Source organism: Myotis yumanensis, unplaced genomic scaffold (assembly GCF_028538775.1).
Source record: "Myotis yumanensis isolate MYYU_CA2020_CCGP unplaced genomic scaffold, mMyoYum1.0.hap1 SCAF_6, whole genome shotgun sequence".
Lineage (NCBI taxonomy): Eukaryota > Metazoa > Chordata > Mammalia > Chiroptera > Vespertilionidae > Myotis > Myotis yumanensis.
Genome location: NW_027223757.1, coordinates 79,618,195 through 79,643,787, shown reverse-complemented (window position 1 = coordinate 79,643,787; position 25,593 = coordinate 79,618,195). Strand labels below are relative to the sequence as shown.

General features: G+C 37.1%; 1 protein-coding gene and 1 pseudogene across 2 annotated transcripts in view; both read left to right on the top strand.

Moving 5' to 3' along the window:
• Positions 1-25,593, top strand: part of PTCHD4 (patched domain containing 4) — a 163,062-nt gene that overhangs the window by 70,751 nt on the left and 66,718 nt on the right. The gene's annotated exons all lie outside the window — the stretch shown is intronic.
• LOC139012794 (large ribosomal subunit protein uL6 pseudogene) lies at positions 12,604-13,692 on the top strand (annotated as a pseudogene).

Below are 25,593 nucleotides of genomic sequence, written 5' to 3'. Positions count from 1 at the left end.
CGTCTGATGAATTTCCTTGTTCCCCTTAAAGAATGCTGCCAACATGCCCACCCATGACTCCCAGATTCAGTGTCATTCTCCCCTGGAAAGCTCTGCATATACAATACAGATGTTCACATGCTGGACCCTACTATTCTATGTTGGGCATCTTCTTTTGTTGAGAAACTTTCTAAGATGAGTCAATACCACTATGTTAGTAAATGAACTAAGTAAAACAGTGTTTCTGATGGTTCTTCCCTTCTCTTCCCTCTGTGAGCTTTTGATGATATTTTTCTTTTTGGTTATTTATTCCAGTCTGTTTATCCCCTGGCCCATTCTGCTAATTCTTCATCATCTTATCCTGAGAGATAAAACCCCTAACGCAGTAGCGTGTTGTATGAGCATTTCTGTATTCCCCCACCCTACCCAACCACTACTACCAATGTGCCATCTACTCACTCAGATCAGCACTGCCGTGTTCCTAGAACAGTCTGTCCAAAGGAGACCCTTCAGATTAATTGCTGTGTAGCTTCTAATTTCAATTTACTTCATATTCTGCACTTCGGCCAAACTGCTATATGCCCAAATACACAAGACTGTTTCATGTCTCATGATTCCTCCCATCCCCACCTCCTACCCCAGATATGTCCTTCTGTCTCTCCCTTGTTTTGATTTTCAAGCCTTAAATGTCTTTTGCTCTATGGTGTTTCTTTACTGACTTCCAAACCCAAGAATGACTGATTTCTTGTTTTGTCTTTCCTTCTTTATATTCTATCTTCACTTCTATAGTGAGCTATAAATCCTTCCTTAGAAAGGATTTACTCTTTTTGTATCCTCAGCAACTAGTAGAGGGGCTGGCCCAAGATAGGAAGTATTCTTTTTAAAAAATGTTGGGGTTGACTGAATGAAGGACGGCTCTGGCATATTGGCCCACTTTGCATTACTGGCCTCACCTTTGGATCCTTGTATAGCACTTGAGCAGGTTACTCTCTGTTTGCACCTCTGCCATCACCAATAGATTTTCTTCTCTACCCTCTCTTTCCTGATTTTTGCACTAAAAAGCTAATTTTTATGGCCTCCATCACCCAGACTCTCTTGACCTCTAGTTTTTTTCCTGCCCTTTTCCTCCTTATTTTGACACTATTTCTATGGTAACTTCAGCCTCTGACAGGCAGCCACTCCTCCATATCCACAGTTCTTACTGAACCCTCTTGATCCTGTTTCCTCTCTTGATTCCATTAGACTTAAAGTGCTAACAGCTTCCCGTTCTTGATAGTCTGTGTGCACCTCAACATTCCTTGTTGTTGTGTTGGTGGTATTGTTGTTATTTTAATGGCTCTGCCCATACCTCAGTAAGCAATCTTTCAATTAGGTATTTTTATTTATACTATCTGAGGGATATCTATATCCTATGAATCCTCTCTATCTCTTGCAAGATATGATACAGCACCCCAATATCTTGTTGGATGATATCCTGCCCTGAAGTCCATCTGCTCGCCTTAAGTTCTTGCCTGTCTCTTGCCAACCAACCTTCTTTACTGGATCCTACTCTCCACCAACCCAACTCCTGGCCCTCCCTAGACCTAGCAGCAGTCTGCATTTGCTTATCTGAATTTGATTATTAACTGACACCTCGATGCCTGCTGCCATATTCTGCTTACCATATTGGACACCTTCAGTTTACAATATCCTTTGGACATGGTGCATTGTATCCACTTTTAAAGGCCAGTCTTGCGTCAGGATTCATTTCCCCCACTTTTACGATGTCTGCACTTTTCTTTCTCCGTAAGTTGAACTCTTGAAGGCATGCAAGCTTCCTATGCAGACTTATTTTTGCATCACGTATGACTCCTGTGATATGTCTTTTTTGCGAAAGATAAAAATGCAAATATCCATGTTTTTACCATTACCTTGATAAAACTTGGGGCTGCCCTTAATAGAGGCTAAGCACTTTACAAAGCCAGAAAGAGAAATGATCCCACTGGAGAATTCCATGTTGCCATAATGATTTTTAGGTCATGGTGGCTATTTTCTTCCTTGTACCTAGTTTAAACTGAAACCAGTTTGCTATGTAATTGTTGCCTTACAGTCAGGTTTTCCAAATATATATATGAAAAGAGGCTGCCTGTCCTTGTTTTGTGCCATGGTGTCTGTGCTTTTGCAACTATAAATAACATTGGCTCTCATTTCTGGCACATAACACTGCAAGCTTCTATCTAATTTGCTGTCCATACTCACCCTGAAGTCATTTTCAGCATTACTGCTTTCCAAGTATTTTCTTCTCATTGAGTATCTATGTCTCACTTTCCATAAAGCTATTCATTTTCCATTTTATGGTTGACAGATATCCTTCTACCAACCTTTATTCTCTCTAGAAACCCAATTTTCTATTCCTGTGTGGCAGTATTTTTAAATTTTGTTTTTCCCTTATTACCAAAACAATACATGCTATAGGAAAAAATTAAAAGAAAGTATAAAACCACCATCCAGAGATAGTTGTTGATAAAAATTTAATATATATCTTTTGACTACAGCTATAGGTAGATAAATATGTAGATATTAGAGGCCCGGTGCATGGATTCATGCACTGGTGGGGTCCCTTGATCTGGCCTCTTCCCTCTCGCAATCCAGGACCCCTGGGGGATATCAGAGAGCTGGTTTCAGCCTGATCTCCATAGGCCAGGTTGAGGGACCTCACTGGAGCATGAATCCATGCATGGGGTCTCTAGTATGCATATAAGATCTTTGGTTGCCGAAACCAGTTTGGCTCAGTGGATAGAGCGTGGGCCTGCGGACTGAAAGCTCCCGGGTTCGATTCCGGTCAAGGGCATGTACCTTGGTTGCGGGCACACCCCCAGTAGGAGATGTGCAGGAGGCGGCTGGTCGATGTTTCTCTCTCATCGATGTTTCTGACTCTCTATCCCTCTCTCTTCCTCTCTGTAAAAAATCAATAAAATATTTAAAAAAAAAAAAAAAGATCTTTGGTTAATCTCTTCCCCCTCCCGACTTCTCTCTGAGATTCATCAGTCTGTTCCATGTTTTCATGCCTGTGTTTTGAGTGTCTTTCCCCTGGTGGTCATTGCACATCATAGCTACCAGCCGAATGTTCGAATGGTCAAACGGTTGCTTAGGCTTTTATATATACAGATATAAAACAAAACAAGATAACTCTGTATTTATATTATTATGCAGCATTCCTTTTTATTGAATAGCTCAAGAATTTCCATACATACAGAAAATGTTAAAAAACAGTATTATATTATTTTTAATAGTTTTATGATAAAACTTGTATGAATACTGTTCAAATTAAGAAATAGAACATCACCAGCATCCCAAAAACCTTTAAATATCTCTTTTTATTCACACTCCCCTCTTTTGCAATAAACATTATCTTGACTTTTAAGATAATCAGCTCTTAGCTTTTCTTTATAGTTTCACTACCTATGTTATAATGTGCATACAAATATATGTTATTATATCTTCTTCATGAACTAAATGTTTTATCAGAATAAACAGATTTTCCATCTCTAGAAATGCTTTTAGCTTTAAAGTTTATTTTCTATTATTAATATAGTTTCATTGAAATATTTTCTTCATATTTAAGTATATGTTTTTGCATTCTTTTAAAATCAACCTTTTGGTTTTCTTAGATTTTCTATGTCCTGTATATTATAAATAGTTGAATGTGAAAATTTTTCCAGTATGATGGGAAAATCTTTGTCTTTTAGCTGAAGAATTAGTCCCTTTAATATAATTTCAGATGTCTTTGGATTTAAATCTACGGTTTTATTTTGTGCTTTCTATTTGTCTCACATGTCCCACATATATTACTATCTATATATTTTTTCGCTCTCTTTTTGGTCATCTTTCGGATTGACTTAATATTTTTTATACCTTTTTCTCTTTTGCATGTTTCAGATTTATGTGTTTGCTTCTAATTTTGTGATTGATATAGGGGAATTATAATAACCATACTTGTCAAAGTCTAAAATTTATTAAAAATTTCATTTTTCATCCTTATATAATAAAGAAGTTAGATTATTTAATCTTTATTTAGACCCCATTGTGACTTATATTTTATTACTGTTTATCATTTTAATTCTATTTAACATCACTAGACATTTTTAAAAAATTATAGTTCATGGTCTTTTTCATTTACTCACATACTACTTTTTTGATTATCATTTCTTCTTGAATCTCAAATATTTGGAGGTGGGACTTTTGGAGGTGATTAAGCCATGAGATTGCAGCCTTTATGCTTATGATTATTGTTCTTATAAAGAGAGTACAGAGAGCTAGCTCTTCTCCTCTACCATGATGAACACAATGAAAAGGGGTCATCTATTAAATATACCATATTACAAGGTGAAGGAAATACATCATTCTTTTTGTTTAAATACTACCTATATGGTACTTTCACAAATTTACATAGGAACTGGGTAAAAATGCCATTTGGTTCACTGCCAAATGTTTGATATTTCTGATTCATTGTATTTCATAAATGCAAAACTAAAATTACCCTTTTTTACTAGGTTCTAAGATTAGAATGACATGTTAGCCTAGATTATCATAATATTTAGAGGTTCATTTTTTTAATTTGAACTTCATAAGCCTTTAAGCTTTAAGCATAGCTAACTAACTTAATTGGTAACTTGCTACATTCTTTAATTTTTTCTTAATATGGTACAATAACTTTAGGTGTTTAGCAATATTTTATCCTATTACACTCAAAGACTGAATTTTGATATATGGTTGCACTATAAAAAAAAAAAAAAAAAAAAACACCTAAATTTGGAAATCCCAGTTATTTGCCCTTTAAATCTTTTTTTTTAAAATTTTTTAAAAATATATTTTATTGATTTTTTACAGAGAGGCAGGGAGAGAGATAGAGAGTTAGAAACATCGATGAGAGAGAAACATCGATCAGCTGCCTCCTGCACATCTCCTACTGGGGATGTGCCTGCAACCCAGGTACATGCCCTTGACCGGAATCGAACCTGGGACCTTTCAGTCTGCAGGCCGACGCTCCATCCACTGAGCCAAACCGGTTTTGGCTGCCCTTTAAATCTTGAAATACCAAATGTACCTTCCCAAATAGAATATATATAAAATAAAGCTGTTTTAATGTCATGCTTTTATACTGCTCTAGGGATGCCTGTCTGGGTTGTAGGAAAACTAAATATTCATACTGCTGAAAACTAAACCCTCTGAAATTCAAAAACATTTTCATAAATCCAACATTGGCATTGTAAGACAGAATGAAAAAACTTCCTTTAGTCATCTTCTTTTATTATGCTAAAATATTTTTTCTGTTGCAGAAAAAAAGCAAAAAATAAAAATAATCCACAAACTTTAGTATCCAAACAACTTTTTACCTTCCTCCATTTTACCTCTTACATAATTCTCTTGCTTTTGTAGGTCATTTATTTTTCTTAAAAAAAGTTTTTATTGATTTCAGAGAGAAGGAGGGAGAGGGAGAGAGATTGACACATCAATGATGAGAGAGAATCACCAATTTGCTGCCTCCCACACACCCACTACTGGGGATCGAGCCTGCAACTTGGACATGCGCCCTGACCGGAAATTGAACCATGACTTCTAATTTTTTGGGTTGATGCTCAATCACTGAGCCACACTGGCTGGGCTATTTTACTTTTTTTGTCTACATTATTTTATTCTAACTTTTATTTTTTTATGTTTATTTATTTATTTATTTATTAAATATATTTTATTGATTTTTTACAGAGAGGAAGGGAGAGAGATAGAGAGTTAGAAACATCGATGAGAGAGAAACATCGATCAGCTGCCTCCTGCACATCCCCTACTGGGGATGTGCCCGCAACCCAGGTACATGCCCTTGACCGGAATCGAACCTGGGACCCCTCAGTCCGCAGGCCGACTCTCTATCCACCTAGCCAAACCAGTTTCGGCAACTTTTATAAATATGTAATCTATATAAGTACTCTTCCAAATGTACCTCAATGTACCTCTATATTTAATTATATTAATTTACTTTAATTAAATTATTGATATTTAATTATTTAATTCAATTCCATTATCAAGGCATTAAGGGCTTATTTACTCTCGGCTGCCATGTACATAATATATATTATTTTATAGTCCTTTTAAAAAATTTTCAAAATTATTTATCTTGATAGGCATTGGATCTCCTCAAATATAATATCATCTTGTTTGAAAGTAAGTTTATACTACATTCACGAGTTAATTCATTATTTCATTCCAAATTTTTATTGAGCATGTATTATCTGCTAGGGATTATGCTATGTAGTGGGGAAAATGTGATAGGCAAGACTGATGTGATCCCTTCATTCATTGAGATTAAGTTTTCATTTTTATACCTATGTAAAAAAATCAGGACTGATTTAGGATACAATCTGATGTATTTTGCAGAGATAAAATAGTAAGCACCAGAAAGGGGCCATAAACAAGAAAGATCAAACTGTGATTGATTTGTTGAAGAAAATTCAAGGGGAGGTGGGACTTCATACCAGCTTCATAGATAGACAAAGCTTCTAATTAGAGATGCTGACACAGAAATTTTTAATAGCTTTTCTGCCTTACCAACCACCGAAAGCAACTAAAGAGTCACAACCCCAAGCCATAAATTGAAAATATCTGCTGTATTGGAATAAATTGAAAGAGAATGAAAGACTTAACCTGTATCCAGCTCCTTGGTTTTAAGATTCCTTGACTACTAAATGTCACAATTCAGAGAAGAGCTCAAACCATCCTTCTAATATGTGACATGTAGAATGACATGTAGAAGCCAAGGCCGGCCTTGGAAGAGTCGGAGCAATGCCCCATAAGAACTCAGTCTAATGTAAAATGTTAGGAAAATGGAGCAAGGGTAAGATTAGTCATTCTTGGTGAAGGAAGGCCTAGGTGAGGACTGGAGGGGAGCAATGTGGACTATCCCTCACCTAGGGAGCCCATCCTTTCAGGAGGGTCTCAGCAAGCCATCGGACCTCCTAAGTGCCAAAAGCTAAATGAAGATGCTGGACCAGGATAGAGGACACAGAGGATTTAGTGAGGGAGGTTCTAAGATGTACAGCTCAAACTGAACCTTGAAGATGACAAATCTCACTTCTGCTGACACCCTCTCGAGTTGCTCTAATAGAATCGCCCCCCTTCTGTAACCAGAGAGGTGCCAGCTCATAGAATGAAGGAGAAAAGAATATAAGCAAGATGCAGATGATGGAGTTCTACCAGAGGAGTCTTTTATCACAGAAAATAAGAAATCTCAAAGCATACTCCATAGAAAATACAGTGATTACAAAAAATATGAAAAATAGACAAAAGAAAACAGAAAAACTGAAGAGACAGCAAAAAGAAGAAAAACAAGCTGGAAGAGCTTGGGGGAAAATAATGGAGGGAAAAAACTAAAACTATTATTGGAACAAAATACAAAATAAAGAAGAGTGAAAATACAGAAACACAGCACAAACTTGAGAATATCACACAAAATGAAATAAAAAAGAACAAAAATAGGAAAGCAATTAGAGAGATGATTAAGATGGAGACAAAGGGATCAACATAATGATAAGCTGTGATTCTGAAGAAAAAACGTAGAAATATGGATCAAATAAAATATTCGTAATTATCCCAATTTTCTTTCAAGCATTAATATTAAAGATAGATGATCTCTGGTGTCTAGTAGCTCAGAACACAGAGCTAACATGACCCCTTCTTGAAATAGAAGCTCCTTTATAAAATGTCATTAAGAAAGACTCTAAATGTAAAGAACTCAGAATTGAGAAACCATGATAAAACTATTTAAATATAGAACCAAAGATACAAATTCCTATAATTATAGATATAGAATTGAATGTAACTATATAAATCTCAAAATTGTAAAACATATAGGGTATTCCAAAAAATGTGCACACACACTTTGAATAATTATAAAGGCAGTGTTTATTAAAATAAATTTCATTTTCAAAATTGAGCTATAAGCTATTAAAGTAGGTATACATTTTGGGGGACACCTTCTGCATAATAAACTGGAGAGGAGGAAAGAACTGTGTGTACCTCTTGCCTTTCACAATGAGGAATATACCGATAGTGCTTAGTGTTGAAATATGAAATTTTATAAATGAGCCGATATATTAACTTTTCCTAAATTTTTATCATTTTTACTTAGAAGAATTATTTAGAAACTTTATAATTATAAGCATGTCATATGAAGCAATTTATTTTGAGGAAGAAATTTAAATACAAAATGTGACATTCCATTAAGTTACCAAATCATTCAGCAGTTGTCATTGACACGAAACAAGTGTATCTACAACATTACTTAAAATGATTTTTTTTTTTTGTATAATCAAATCTCATTTCTTTCTAAATTGATTGAATGATAAAGGGTATTTTTAGATTTTTAAGATGAACAGTTATGGAGGAAAGAGTGTTAAGAATGACAAAGCCCTGCTGGTGTGGCTCAGTGGTTGAGTGGTCACTCAGGAACCAAAAGGCCACCGGTTCTATTCCTGGTCAGGGCACGTGCCCATGTTGCAGGCTTGATCTTCGGTAGGCATGCAGGAGACAGCCGATTGATGATGTTTCTCTCTCATCCATGTTTCTATCTCTCCAAAAATCCATAAAAAACATATTTTAAAAAAGAATGGCAAAAATAGGATTAAGAATATAGAGAAAGAAGAAATGAATATGAAGACATTTGGAATGGCACTCTGCAAGTACAACATGCAGCAATTTTTTTCATGTGTGTTACCTGCCTTTGAGTTGGCTTTGACTTCTAGAGACCCTATGAATGAATCAGCAAAAAAGAAGAAAAGCAAGCTGGCAGAGCTAGTGGGGGAAAAATAATGAAGGAAAAAAACTAAAACTATGAATGAGTGATGTCCACAGTGTCTTCTCCTCAGCAGCCCTGCTCAGCTGCTGTAGACTCATGCCTATGGCTTTTTTTATAGTCAGTCCATTGCATATTTGGTCTTCTTTTTCTGCTGTTTTCTATTTTTCCCGGTTCAGGGTGGGGTAAAAGTAGGTTTACAGTTGTTCTTATGGAAAATAGTACAATAATTAATAAATACTAATATAAGAATAAACTCCATGTTTTGTGTACTCACAACTGTAGACCTACTTGTGCCTGACCCTGTATTACTGCCTTTTCCAAGGAACCCTGCCTTCTCATGATGTGCCTGAAGTAAGACAGCTTCAATTCTGTTATTTTTGCCTCCAGTGATGTTTCAAACTTCATTTGTTGTAGGACCCACTATTTTGTCTTTCTGGTGGTTTGGGATATCTGTAGAGCTCTCCTCTACCACCATATTTCAAAAGAATCAATTTTTTTTCCCCTATCAGCTTTCTTCACTGTCCAACTTTCACACCTGTACATAGGAGTTGGGGGTACAAGGATGTGGATGATCTTAACCTTGGTCTCTAATGACATATCTTTGCTCTGGTGATCTTTCCTCATTCTTCCATTGCTGCCCTTCTGAATCTCAGCCTTCTCCTGAGTTCTTGGCTGCAGTCTCCATGTGCATTGATTACTGAACCAAGGTAAACAAAATCTTTAAACAAGTTCAATGGCTTCATTGTCTATGTTAAATATGTGTATTTCTCCTGTAGTCATGATTTTTGTCTTCTTATTCTTCAAATGCAGTCATTCTTTGGCACTTTCTTCTTTCACTTTCACCAGAAGTCATTTCAAACTATTTGCCTTTTGTCAGCAAGAAGGTGTCATCTGTGTATCTTAAGTTACTAATATTTCTTCCACCAATTTTCATTCTTCCTTCCTCTGAGTCTAGTGCAGTTTTTCATCTAGCCTAGATTTTTTCATCACCAAATAAAAATTGTAGCATACCAACATGTGAATATAAAAATGTGGGTTTGTGGCCTAAAGGTCATGGGGTTTACTCTTATTTTAGATAAGGGTAAGCCTACCCTTATTCTATTTAAGTGCCGTAAAAATCATCTTCCTTCATGTTTTAATATTCTTAAACATAAAATAGAATTACCTCCTTTAATGGTTAAGAGAATGTGTTTGATCTGCACAGAAACATTTGGATTCTGTGCATGGAATAATTGAATATAAATAGATATTCTCATTGTTCTGGCCCTAGAATAGCCAGGTATACAGTGTATTTTAAAACCTAGTGTGTGGGGGTGGTGGTGGTGAGAGATCAACCAAAGGACTTGTATGCATACATATAAGCATAACCAATGGACACAGACACTAGGGGGGTGAGGGCATGTGCTACTTTGAACAATAATAAAATTTAAAAATAAATAAAGCAATGGTCAAAACCTAAAAAAAAATAATAATAATAAAAAATAAATAAAACCTAGTAGAAATAAGACTACTTTCTTGAAAAACAGTATTATTTTCCAGGAAAGAGTATTTGTTCCTTGGACATCAAAAAATGCAGCAAAGCCCTAACCGGTTTGGCTTAGTGGATAGAGCGTTGGCCTGTGGACTGAAGGATCCCGGGTTCAATTCCGGTCAAGGGCATGTACCTTGGTTGTGGGCACATCCCCAGTGGGTGGTGTTCAGGAGACAGCTGACCAATGTTTCTCTCTCATTGATGTTTCTAACTCTCTGTCCCTGTCCCTTCCTCTCTGTAAGAAATCAATAAAATATATTTTTTAAAATGCAGCAAAGAGAATATATGAATTATTGTGATTGATTTTGTGAACTTATAGGAAATATAAACTTAGAGCATTTTAGATTTATATAGTGCTTTCCTTATGAGCTGGGCTCATATCCAATTTAAAAAAATTTATTGATTGATTTTTAGAGAGAAAAAGAGGAAGGGAGGGAGGGAGAGAGAAAGATTTATTGTTCTACCTCATAGAGTTAAGAACAGTGCCTGACACATAGTAAGCACTCAATGAGTGCTATTATTATTGTCATCATCATTATCACTATTATTTCATTTACTAAAATGCTGATGTGACCATATTGTACATATAATTTTATTCACCTCTCTAATTATTTTCTTATGATAAATTCCTAAAATTGAAATTGCTAAGTCAAAGGATATGTGCACTTTTAATAACATTGGCAAATTACTTTTTAACAAGGTTAAGTTAATTTATCTTCTCAGCAGGGCATGACAGTCAGTGTCTGTTTCTTCCAATTCTCACTAATTCTCGATAATTTCATTTTAATAACTGATGAGAACTTAAATAGCAAGAAACGCTATTACAGTTTCATTTTAACTTTTTTTAAATTGTTGAGTTGAACTTTTAAAAGTTAAGGTGTAACTCACATAGAACAGTGTATTAGTTTCAGATGTAAAACATAATGACTTGATATTTGTATATGTTGAGAAATGATACTACAATGAGTCCAGTTAATAGCCATATGTATACTTAGCTATACATAATTTTTTATGAGAGTTTTAAAAAATATTTTTATTGGTTTCAGAGAGGAAGGGAGAGGGAGAGATAGATAGAAACATCAATGATGAGAGGGCATCATTGATTGGCTGCTTTCTGTAAGCCCCACATGGGGGATCGAGCCCACAACCCGGGGCAGTGCCCTGACCAGGAATTGAACTATGATCTCCTGATTCATAGGTCAACACTCAACCATGGAGCCACACTGCCTGGGCTTGATGAGACTTTTTAAAATTACTCTCTTAGCAACCTTCAAATATGTAATATAGTTTTATTAACTATAGTTGCTATGTTGTACATTACATCACCATGACTTATTTGTTTTATAACTGGAGGTTTGTACCTTTTGACTCTCTTCATCTATTTAGCTCACTCCTCTATTACTTGTCTCTAGCAACCACCAATATGTTCTCTGTATCTATGACCTTGAGTGTTTTTTTTTGTTGTTGTTTTGTGGTCCTTCCTTTCCTTCCTTCCTTCCTTCCTTCCTTCCTTCCTTCCTTCCTTCCTTCCTTCCTTCCTTCTTTCCTTCCTTCCTTCCTTTCTTTCTTTCTTTCTTTCTTCTTTTTCTTTTTGTAGATTCCACATATAAGCGAGATCATGGAGTATTTGTCTTTATCTGTCTGATTTATTTCACTTAGCATAATCCTTCCATGTTATTGCAAAGGGAAAATTTCATTCTTTTTTATGTTGAATAATTTTTCATTGTATATATCTATGCCACATTTTCTTTGCCCAATCATCCATCTGTGAACATTAGGTTGTTTCCATATCATGGCTACTGCAATGACCTTGGGGTGCATTTAACTTTTTGAACTAGCGTTGTTGTGTTTTTTGTTTTTTTCCATTGTCTTTGGGTAAATAGCCAAAAGTGAAATTGCTAGATCAGATGCTAAACTTTTTAAATCTCCTTATTGGATATTTATATTCTTTGCCATTTTAAAGTGGGATATATTAATTGAACTATTAATTTGTAATGATCCACATTTATAACATAAATTCCTCTGGAAGTATTGATGCATTGAGACATGAGCAGACTTGCAGCCAGACAGAATTCACTTCTCACCTGGGAGCAGGAAGCTGAGAAGGCTTTGAGGAAGTTGTCATTTCTCTCTGTGGAGGTAGGATTGTGTGTTTGCTCTTAGAAGACGGTCAGGAAAGCATTCATTTTCTAGGGACTGAACCATACCTATTAAGGGCTCTTAAGGTTGTGAAGACTCCAGCTATAAGCTGAGTGAAGTGTGTAAAATGGGACAGTTTCAGGAAGAGCTTTATCAAAGTAAAGAACATAAGAAATTTGAGAGTGATGTCTCTTGTAAAAATCCCAAAATGGTAATGCCAAGTTGGAAGAACAAGACAGATAAGACATCTGGGAGATGGATGATGACTGAAAGGGGGCAAAAGGAGATCAGACAACAGAGAAGTTGAAGGCTTGTTTGGGGACCAATCTAAAAAATATGATCTATCCCTTCTGGTGCCCATCGTGTGTATAAATGACCCAGGATGTCTATGTAAAATGGAAGTAGTGTTTGATTCACTATACCCTTTTCAAGAGCATGGGTTTCCCTGTTTATCTTTGTATTCAGAATGCTAAGATTATGCCAAATTCATAATAGGGGTATAAGAAATATTACTAGTTCGACTTAAAAAATAGATGTAGTAGAACAGTTAGCAAAAGGCCTAGGAAGGTACAGCAATGATGCATGGATGTTTGGAAAAAAAGAGAAATGGAGCTCTTTGCCACATCTACTGTGAGGATGGAGAAATTAGACTGTCGACATCCCAGAAAATGCGGACATCACTCTGAAGGGTCGCACAGTTATTGTGAAGGGCCCAGAGGCACCCTGTGGAGGGACTTCAACCACATCAATGTAGAGCTCAGTCTTGTTGGAAAGAAAAAGAGGCTCCGGGTTGACAAATAGGGAAACAGAAAGGAACTTGCCATGGTTCTCACTATCTGCAATCACGTACAGAACAGGATCAAGGTTGTTAAACTAGGCTTTTGTTAGAAGATGAGGTCTGTGTTCGCTCACTTCTCCATCAAGGTCGTTATTCAGGAGAATGGTTCTCTTGTTGAAATCAGAAATTTCTTAGGTGAAAAATACATCTGCAGAGTTTGGATGAGTTCAGGCTTTGCTTGTTCAGTATCTCAAGCCCACAAAGATGAGTTGATTCTTGAAGGAAACGATATTGAACTTGTATCAAATTCAACTGCTTTGATTCAGCAAGCCACAACAGTTAAAAACAAGGATATCAGAAAATTTTTGGATGGGATCTATGTTTCTGAAAAAGGAACAGTTCAGCAGGCTGATGAATAAGATCTAAGTTGTCCAGCTATAGAAATAGCAAGATGCTGAATGATTTGTCACACTTACTTGCATTATTTTAAAGATGTAATAAATGGCTTGTATTGGGAAAAAAAAGAGGAATGGAAAACAATGGAATATGGTTATCAAGGTCAACCTCACCAAATAAAAATGATACACCAAAGGCAAGGCAAACTTAACAGATAGGCTTAAGGATTGAGAAATCAATGCAAACCAAGAAGACTGGGAATACAGACATTAGGAAACAACAAAGGGTATCTCAATATTGGGATGAACATCTGCCTCATCTGTGCATATATGTTAGAATCTATAACAGGATACATTTTCCAAGTGGATCAGTCATTCATTTACTTACTCAGTAACTATACATTGAGCAGGCATCATGTGGCAGAATATGCTACTCACTGGGCATACGATGGTGAACAAGGTACATTCTGTAACTTCAAAAAGCAAACAATTACAACACTATAAGGCCATGATGAGATTATGAGTTTTTAAATGAGTTTCAATGGACAAGCCTAACCCAGCCATGGAGATGATGCAGGCTTCCCAGAGGAGATGAGAAAATAGGGCTATTGTGATGAATGACTAGTTGAGCTGAGGGAGGGAGAGTTAGAGCGTAAAGCCCTGAAAGGGGCAGCAGAAGGCACCCCAGTATGGAGTTGAGAAAGATTTGGAGGATTTACTCAGGAAACCTCCTGCATTTTGGTGTGCATGAAACCTGGAGCCTGCACAAGAAGCACGCATATAATTGATTGGATTTTTAAAAATTTTAACCACTAATTGTATCCTTAGTGGCATAACTTAAAATAAGTACAATTCTTAAATATTATTTTAGAATTGTTCTAAGTACAGTGAGACATAGAGTCAAAGATTGGCTAGAACATGTTGAGAATGTTTACATTTTACTGGAATAATTGAGTGTAGCCACAGAAATGTAAGTCCCATGACAGGCTGAACTCAACTATTATTTTTCCCCATTGAATCCCCAATATCTGGAATTATGCCTAGTAAATAAATATCTGTTGATGGAAAGTAAAGGAATGAATGATGCTGCCACAACTTAACAAATGTTTAACATGAAATGCTTTAAATTCCAGACTGGTTTCCGGCTGATATTTTTGCATTTACTGGCCTCCTCCCCTGTTCACGAATAATTTGTGGTCAGCAAATAAAAGTCAATGTTAATATTAGCCCACATTAAACACAATCAGCAAGGAAAATCTTCAAGAAATAAAAACATCAAGCCTTCTAAAATCAAATATTTTTCTTAGATTATTTCAGTGTTCTCCACCAGGGACAATATCCTCCTCCCCACCCAACACACACACACGTGATATTCAGCAATGTCTCAAGACAGTTTTTATTGTCAGGACAGGAAGAATGCTACCGGCATCTGGAGGGTAGAAACAGGGATGCTCATCACCATTCTACAACACACAGGATGCCGCCCACAACAACAAAGAATATCCAGTCCAAATGTCAGTCATGCTAATGTTGAGAACTCTTGGATATTTTAAATCAAGTCTCTACTTATTTGGCACAGATTACCAGTGGTGGTTTTACTTCTAATGCTTAGCACTCTTGTAGCTCTTAAAGTCTGTGTTTTTATTACAGAAAATGTGTTTGACTCTTTAACCTAACAAAATATAGTAGAAGGCATAGATGAGAAAATGGATTTTGGCTCTTGAACAAAGTGTGCATGGAAGAGTTAGCCATTTGCCTGCTGCTAAAATGAGATAAAATATTGGAGCCAATTTTTTTCTTGTTTTCTTTCCTGAAAACAAGATCACTGTATTTTCATTTTTTTTAAGGAATGATGGTAATACTTCACTCGCAGTTATTGATAAATAATGGTGAGATTTCAAGGACTGACTTACTAGAGCTTTTTAAAACACATCTTTCACTTTTCCCTTTGTTCTTTAGAATTGGATTTTTTATATAAAAATCCAATATATAAACTCTACCTCTGTAAGTATAAGAATTTATAACCAAGGTTGGTCTTCATTTTTGGCTATAGTACCAGCAGTAGTTAACCACTGGTAGTGGATAAAGTACTAAAACAATTTCTACACGATAGACATAGAGCTTCTGCTCTAAGCCCCCTCACTATCATCCCCAGTGACCCAGCCCCACTACAGACCCTTGTCCATCACCCCACACTTCAGCAATTACAGGGTTAATTAATGCCTGTCCTATTAAGTGCCTTTCAGCTCCAGTATCTTCTGTTCTGACTGGCTGATTCCAACAGCACTCCCAGAGTCCCAAGTTGTTAAATACTTTGAAAAGTGTTTTGATTATATCACCAGCTATAACCTTGGTCAGGTAGTTCTGTCAATACTATTGGTGGAGGTGGTTCTTTTTTTTTTTTTTTTTTAATATATTTTATTGATTTTTTACAGAGAGGAAGGGAGAGAGCTAGAGAGCTAGAAACATCGATCAGCTGCCTCCTGCACATCTCCCACTGGGGATGTGCCCGCAACCCAGGTACATGCCCTTGACCGGAATCGAACCTGGGACCTTTCAGTCCGCAGGCTGACGCTCTATCCACTGAGCCAAATGGGTTTCGGCAGTGGTGGTTCTTATCTTAAATGCCAATAAGTAAAAGTAGCTAAAAGGCTTCTTTTCCTTGATATCTAGGTATTTGTTTAAATGTTTTCAAGGAAAACAGAAGACCTCAGATATGAACCAAAATTTGGTCTTCCACAATAACTTCCTTTAAGTTCCAGGAAATATATCTATAGCATTCTGCAAATAAATTATGGTAAAAAAAATCATGGCAAAAATGTGATTATTCTGTTCAGGTTCATTTCAAATGTGCAATACACAGAGAATTATAAATAATAGTGTAAATGAAGCACAATTTTTGACTCATAAGAATAAAAAAATAATAATGTTTACATGGAAAAAAATAGTGAGGAAATGAGCAATATGACATGAGTGGTTTAATTATGGAGCACTAAATCCATATAATGAGGTATTAAATATACAAGCATGATAAATAGGAAAGGACATCATTCAACTCTCAGGCACTAAAATTCATGAAAAGAGATCTCTTCAATTTTAAAATTAAATATATTTTAATACTAACATCATTATTATTTTTATAAGTTTAATCAATACAAAAATTACAAAGACAAGAGTAAAAAATAATTCCAAGTCTCACCACTCATAACAATTATTAACAACTGGTGAACCTTGAACTACATGTTGCTTAATGTACTTAGGCAGACATGATGGATGGATGGATGGATGGATGGATGGATGTTTAGATAGACAGATAGGTAGATAGATTAAAAATAAAGTGATATTACACTATGTTTTATTACAAACAATTACATTTTACTTATTCTAAATTTTTAAAAAGCAAAATAATTTTTGGAGCTGAAATTTTTTTCTGAATTTACTCAGAGTTCAAAAAAGATAAGAGATATTCCTTTCTAGAATTTTTATGGATAAGAGAAAAATGCAAAACATTAGGAATTGACATTTTTTAGATACTTTTTTCTCTTTTTAAGGCCATCCTTATATTTTCCTTAATAGGAAACATTTGAAATTAGCACACTTTCTTATAGCTTCCTCTTTCCCAGCTCCTGAACTTCGTTACTTATTAATAACTTATTCTAATATAGCCATTATCCCCCAAGTTATTTAGGCTTAGTTCTGCATTTAAATAGAGTCCAGGCCCATCATCAGCCTTTTCACTGAATCCATACATGATGTTTCTGCTGTTTCATGTTTGATTAAAGAAGTGTACGGTATCTACCTACTTATTATGGACTATGAGAATTTAGCCCATTTATACCAGCTCTGACACACATGTTTATTCCTCACATTCTCTCATTGTGGTTATATCATCATTTTTATTAAACCAATGGTCTGTGCTTATAATAATATGACTACAAATGTTTTTGGAGTTGAGCCATGATTAAATTTCTATCCCATACAGATTTTTTCACAAATTTGTAGTTGCCTTGCTTTTCTATGTTAGTATTGCTAATTCTTTTTAAATTCAGCATTATTTTCCACATGTCACAATGGGTTAGGTCAGTTGTTTCCTCTCAAAGAAGTTGCTTCTAAGGAGCCTTCTGTCCTCCTGAGCCAGTCAGATGACTTCTCTCTAAGGCTGCAGCAACCTTGCTGCCTCTGGTTGGATGTGACCCCTTTCTTCTATGTCCTATGATTTTGGTCCTATTTCCCAAATCTCATCTTCTTGTCTACATGGAGCACATTTTGAGTAAAGAGAGTTTGGAGGTAAACATTTGAAATCTTGCATATCTTAAAAGGTTTTTTAAAAAATCTTTATTGTTGAAAGTATTACATATGTCCCCCTTCTTCCCCCATCAACCCCCTCCAGCCCTCATCTTATGCATTAAAACGTTTCCAGTTTGAGAGAAACCAAGATGGCGGCATAGGTAAACACCGGAAATTGCTGCCTACCACACAAATTCAAAAATACAAGGAAAAGACAAAACGGACATCATCCAGAACCACAGGAAGGCTGGCTGAGTGGAAATTCTACAACTAGAAGGAAAGAGAAAAGCACATTGAGACTCAGAGGAGCTGCAGAAGTAAACTGCAGAGGTACGGAGGCTCGAGCACACACAGTAAGGGGCTGGCACCTGAGGACACAGCTGTCTTTTTGAATCGGGAGGGAGTCACAAGCTCCCGACTGCTCTGAACTCCAGTTCCAGGAAGTCTCTGGGGACCCAGGATTCATACGGGGAGAAACTGGACTGTCTGGCAGCAGGCAGAACTCTAAACTTGAGGCGGCTTTCCCTCAGAGGTGCTTGCAACAATTACCAGGACACTGAGATGTGCAGCCACTTAGGGCAGGGCTGAGGATCAGCCATAGCTGCTTGCTCCACCCTGTTGATTCCCTGAGACCCCGCCCCACCCAGGCTGCAGCAGAGGCTTTTGCATATGAATGCCCTGGCCCTTTGCAATCTGAAAGTTACCTAAAAAATTGCAGCTGGGCCAGACAGACTCAGAACTTCCAAGAGAAGGCCCAAGGCCCCACAGCAGCTTGCATTGCTTCACAGCTGGGCATCATCTGGGCACTTCCAAACCCCCCAAAAGGAAGGGGAATCTGCAGATCTCTTCATAGCTCCTGCTGGGTAGCCTCAGGCAGAGGTTAAATTAGAACCTCCTTAGATCCAAGAGCCAGTGTACCCAGTGGTCAGAGTGGAACCATCCAGATTATAACTCCTCAGATCCATAAGGGACACACTCAGGGGGCAGACTCAGTGAGCACCAAAGCCCCACTGAAGCAAGTCTTGCCCCAGAAGGGGGTCTTCAGCACAGAAGTTCTCCCACTGCAGACACAGCTGATTCTCACAGCCAATTGGCCTGGAGGTCAATTCCTCCCAGTGATAACTACAATAATCAAGGCTTAACTACAACAAGACTACAACAAGACTGTGCACAAAGCCCACAAAGGGGTGCACCAAGAGTGTCCACCTCAGGTAATTGGGGAGGCTGAGCCACTAGGCCCTATAGGACACCTAGCACACAAAGTCACTCTACCAACACAGGGAAGCATAAAAAATGCAGAGACAAAGAAACAGGTCACAAATGACAGAAATGGAGGAAAACAAACCACTGGATATAGAGTTCAAAACCACGGTTATAAGGTTTTTCAAGAATTTTCTGGAAACCGCCGATAAATTTAGTGAGACCCTGGAGGATATGAAAAAAGACCAACTAGAAATTAAGCATACACTGACTGAAATAAAGAATAATATACAGAGATCCAACAGCAGACAAGAGGATCCCAAGAATCAAGTCAAAGATTTGAAATACGAAGAAACAAAAAATACCCAACCTGAAAAGCAAAAAGAAAAAAGAATCCAAAAATATAAAGATAGTGTATGGAGCCTCTGGGACAACTTCAAGGGAACCAACATCAGAATTATAGGGGTACCAGAAGAAGAGAGAGAGCAAGATATTGAAAACCTATTTGAAGAAATAATGACAGAAAACTTCCCCTACCTGGTGAAAGAAATAAACTCACAAGTCCAGGAAGCACAGAGAACCTCATACAAAGGGAATCCAAAGAGGACCACACCAAGACACATCATAATTAAAATGCCAAGAGCAAATGACAAAGAGAGAATCTTAAAAGCAGCAAGAGAAAGACAGTCAGTTACCTACAAAAGAGTACCCATATGACTGTCAGCTGATTTCTCAACAGAAACTATGCAGGCCAGAAGAGAGTGGCAAGAAATATTCAAAGTGATGAATAGCAAGAACCTACAACCAAGATTACTTTATCCAGTAAAGCTATCATTCAGAATTGAAGGTCAGATAAAGAGCTTCACAGATAAGAAAAAGCTAAAGGAGTTCATCACCACCAAACCAGCATTATATGAAATGCTGAAAGGTATTCTTTAAGAAGAGGAAGAAGAAAAAGGTAAAGATACAAATTATGAACAGCAAATACATATCTATCAACAAGTGAATCTAAAAATCAAGTGAATAAAAAATCTGATGAACAGAGTAAACTGGTGAATATAATAGAACCAGGGACATGGAAAGGGAGTGGACTGACAATTCTTTGGGGGAAAGGGGTGTGGGGGTGCAGTAAGAGACTGGACAAAAATCGTACACCTATGGATGAGGACAGTGGGAGGTGTAAGGGCAGAGGGTGGGGTGGGAACTGGGTGGAGGAGAGCTATGGGGGGAAAAAAAGTAGAACAACTGTAATAATCTGAACAATAAAGATTTAATTAAAAAAAAAAAAAAGGTTTCCAGTTTGATTCCTGGCCAGGTCATGCCTGGGTTGTGGGTTTGATCCCCAGTCCCAGTCAGGGCACAACAGAAGGCACCTATTGAAGTCTTTCTTTTCTCTCTCTCTCTCTCTCTCTCTCTCTCTCTCTCTCTCTCTTTCTCTCTCTCTCCCTCTCTCTAAGCATGTCCTCAAGTGAAGATTTTTAAAAATAATAATAAAATAAACAAAAGAAGTTGTGTGTCAACTTTCTCAGCTTCTTTATTTTGTTTTAGCCTTGACAGTTTTTAAGTCCCAATTAATACTTGAGTTGCAGCTATCTTCTTGTTTCACTGAGGATAGTGTTTCCATAATTTTTATTTTCTGTTAATTCTGGTAAATTTCAAGGAAGGAGATTACATTAAAAAAAATTGTATTCTTTCATCTTCAACTGAAATTTCAGCTACTGAGAATTTTAAATACCTTGAAGCTTTATGTATCCTAGCCTGAAGTAAAATCAAAATTCTTCAAGATTCCTGAAAATAATCTCCTACTAATGGCTATACAATTTTATTATATTTTTATTGTTTTTAAATATGTTTTTATTGGTTTTAGAGAGTGAGGGATTGAGAGAAAGAGAAAGAGAGAGAAAGAGAGAGAGAGAAATAGAAAAACAGAGGGGGAGAGAGAGAGAGAGAGAGAGAGAGAATATTAACAAGAGAGAAGTGTCAGCATCCTTCCATGTCCTGCACGTGGGCACCTTGAAGAGGCAGGAGAACGCGCTGGGTAAGGTGGCCTCAAGAAAACTGCTCCACAGATTAACCTTCCTGAGGTTCTTACCCGCAGAGGCTAGGTGTCCCCACTGGGGATTGAGCCTGGAACCTGGGCATGTGCCCTGATTGGTAATCGAACCAGTGACCTCCTGGTGCATGGGTCACCACTCAATCACTGAGCAACACTAGCCTGGCTTAACTTATGTTTGTTTTTTTATATTTTATTCTGGCAAAATTTAATCTTCAATATTTACTTCATAACTTTATGTTTACTAATTCTTGAGTTTTAGAATATTTCAACTTTATGTAAAACTATCTATGATAGGTAGTGAGTGTAAATTTTTAAAAATATTTTTTAAGGATAAGTCAATAATGATATAACACATATATTTCCTCAGATTTTCTGCTGTGATGCCTGATCGTATTAGATGTATGACCACTGTTTTTTTGTTTCTTTGTCTGTTTACATTTCTTTTTGTAGTTAAAATCATTAAGGCCCTATTAAAACAACAGTCTTGCCCTGTCTGTAATATTTTGGGCTATTATGAGACCTTTATAAGGAGAGTAATTGGAAATACTTCTTTCTCCAGATCCTTTAAAAGGTACAAGTTTGCTTTTAAGACTTCTAGAACCACAGTGCTATAAAGTGTAATTTGAAGCCTGCATACTTTTGTAACTGGTCTTCATGAAAAATTATTTATCCTTAAATATATTCTAACTAGAGGCCTGATGCATGAAATTCGTGCAAGAGTAAGCCTCCCTTTCCCTGGCTGCTGGCACCGGCTTCCCTCTGACACCTGGGACCTGGGCTTCTCTCTGGCCACCAGCAGGCACCTGGGACCCAGGCTTCCCTAGGCTTTGTCTGGAAGGACGTATGATCTAATTAGCATATTATGCTTTTATTATTATAGTTATTTTCTCATTAGTACCCCATTTAAAAGGCCTGAAATAGTAAGAGGAATAATGATGAGTAGAAGCAGTAATGATGGCCAGGTATTTTTCATCTAATGACTAGCAGGAACTCTATTAGAAACAGCAATGTGTAACAACAGTTATCAATATTGTGCTACCATGCTCCACAAGAGTTCATTGCAAGTAAGACACACACTGTTATTTTTAAGTCTTCATAATACTCTACAACATGGCAATGATGTACTGCATAGGAGAAAAAAAATATCCTTTCAAACAAAACTTTAGTGTTGGAGTATATTTTGCTAATTATTGCAAAGTTATTGCAGGTCTCAAACAACCAAACTCTTAAACACAAATGTGGAATGTATGGTGTGGGAACACTGTATTAGGATTAAAACATTTATTTCCAAGGTGAAACTGCTTTAAAAGCAGTGTTGTAGGTATCAAAAGTTAGATAACATATGCATAAATGTGGAAATACGGTTGATATATCTAGAACTGTCAGTCTGAATTTTTTCCAAAAGAAAAAAAAAATCTTTCAATAACAACATAGGATATATTATTGTCAGTTTATGGCAGAGAAATGTATGCTTATCATGCAATTTTCAGCCCCTAAAAGTTAAGATCTATGTGAGTAGTTCTGGCTAATTAACTCTCAAAAGGGTTTTGTGTGTCACTTCTAGTCTAAGCCTATGGAAACCCACATTTGATTTTTCAGTCTTGCTCTTGTTTTGCTACAGCAGACTTGGAATTCTTAGTGTCTTTTTTTAAAAAAATATATTTTATTGATTTTTTACAGAGAGGAAGGGAGAGAGATAGAGAGTTAGAAACATCGATGAGAGAGAAACATCGATCAGCTGCCTCCTACACATCTCCCACTGGGGATGTGCCCGCAACCCAGGTACATGCCCCTGACCGGAATCGAACCTGGGACCCCTCAGTCCGCAGGCCGATGCTCTATCCACTGAGCCAAACCAGTTCTGGCAAGTTCTTAGGGTCTTAATCTCAGAGCTTCAATAGCCCGAGTGCTTGAGTGAAGGAGTGGAGCAAAGTCCCCACTAATCTGCAAAGGACATATAGTATGAATAGGAAGGAAACTCTGGCTATGTTAAGTCACTGGAATTTTGTTGGTACATTTTATCTTTCAACAAATATGTTTATTTCATACTAGAGGTCTGGTGCATGAAAATTTGTGCACTGGGGTGGGGAGGGAGTGTCCCTCAGCCTACCCCCTCTCAAAGTCTGGGAGTCCTCAGGGGATATCCTACTGACGGCAGTCTGGCCTCCCTCTGCTGGAGGCAACTGGCCCATCAGAGGAGGGTGATGCCCCCATCACACCTCTGGTGCTGCCACTGCCAGCCATGCAAGCCTTGGCTGGCTCTTGTTGCCTGAGCCTTGGGCTGGCCCTGGGCAGTGGCAGCCACTATCTGCAGCTTGCCTGAGCCTCAGGTAGCCGCTGCGGCTTTGTCTGGAAGAAAGTCCGGATGATCATCCGGAAGACGTCCAGTCTAATTAGCATACTACCCTTTTATTAGTATAGATAATTTATTTGATTCATTGGCATGAACATTTTAATAATATTATCATTTCAATATCTGTAGAATCTGTGGTGATGTAACCCCTTTCGCTCCTGAGAATGGTTCATTTTTATCTTCTCTCCTTCCTGTTAAGTCTAGCTAGAGGTTAATTTATCTTTTTGGTCTTCTCTACAAACAATATTTTGTTTCTATTGATTTTCCTACCTGTTTTAAATTTTCTACTTAGTTGATTTGTACTCTCGCGTACTGTTTTTTTCTTTTGCTTACTATGAGTTTAATTTCATCTTTCTGTAGAAACTGAGATCATTGATTTGAGATTTTTCTTCTTTTCTGACATAGGTGTTTAGTTAGTGCAATAAATCTTCCCCTAAGTATTGATTCAGTGGCACATAGTTTGGTGGCGTGTTTTAATTTTTATTCAGGTCAAATGCTTTCTAATTTTTTTTCCTTTGATCCATGAGTTAAATATGTCATTTAGTTTCCAAGTTTTTAAGGGTACTCCAGATATTCTTATGCTATTGATTTCTAATTTAATTACATTTTCGTTAGAGAACACACTTTGCAAGACTTGAAGTCTTTCAAATTTATTGAGACTTGTTTGATGGCCCAGAACACAGTCTATATTGATAAAGATTCCCTGTGCATTCTGCAGTTGTTGCTGCTCCATAAATTTTAGCTGGTTGATAGCATTCTTTCAGTCATTTATCAGCTTACTGATCTTTTAATCTACTTGTTCCAGCGATTATTGAGAGAGGGTTACTGAAATCTCTGACTGTAATTATGGATCTGTCTCTCTTCTTGCAGTTCAATTCTTGAAGCCCTATCATTAGGTACATGAACATTTAGGATTATTATGAACCTCTGATGTACTGACCCAGGAATAATTATGAAATAATTTTCATTATCCCTGGTAGTATTGTTTATAATGAAATTTGCGTTGTTAGATATTAATATAGTCACTTCAGCTTTCATTTGGTTACTGTCAACATGATATGTCTTTCTCTGTTCTTCTTTTAATTGATCTATGTGTTTACATTTTAAGTGAGTTTCTTATAGATGCTGAAAGTTGGATCTTGCTTTTTTTTACTCCGATATGACAACCCTGTTAATTGGGGCATGTAGTGCATTTATATTTCATGTCATTTTGATGATTCAAGTTAGGTCTATCATTTGCTTATATATCTTTTGTTTCTTTTAATTTAATTTAATTTTTTCTATCTTCCTTTGGTGTTTTTTATTGGGTGGTTTTTGTTATTCCATCTTATCTCCTTGAGTAACTTATTAGCTATACCTCTTTGAGTTCTTTTATTATTATTTAAATGGTTGATCTAGAGTATATAGTATACATCCTTTTTATTTATCCTTATCCAAGGATATGTTTTACTGTCAAGAGAGAGAAAGAGAGAGAGAGAGAGAAAGAGAGAGAGAGAAAGAGAGAAACATTTATGTGAGAGAAACATTGACTGGTTATCTCCCATACACACCCCAACCAGAGACCAAACCTGCAACCCAGGCTAATGCCCCAACCAGGAATAGAACCCTGACCCTGCAGTGTACAAGACAGTGCTCCAACCAAGTGAGCCACACCAGCTAGGGTTATAGTAAATATCTTGAACATCAAAGTCTGCTTTTAAGGGATATTATACCACTGTACAAATAGAATAAGAACTTTATAGTGGTACTAGAGGCCCAGTGCATGAAATTTGTGCATGGGTTGGGTTCCTAGGCCTGGCTGGCAATCAGGGCTGATCAGACCCTTCCTTCCCCACAGCTGCAGGCTGTCGGCTGGGGTCTTCCTTCATTTCGTGATGTGTGGGCCACGGCCAGGTTCAAGCCTCAGACTAATGAAAGGACAGGGTCCTCTCATTGCCACGTGCAAGTCCCAGCTGGAGGGCAGGGCCCTCAAAGAAAAATTATAGCCAACAGCTGTGGTTATAAGCTTGAACCTAATGGTCCAAACACGTAGCCCCATGTGCCTTGTG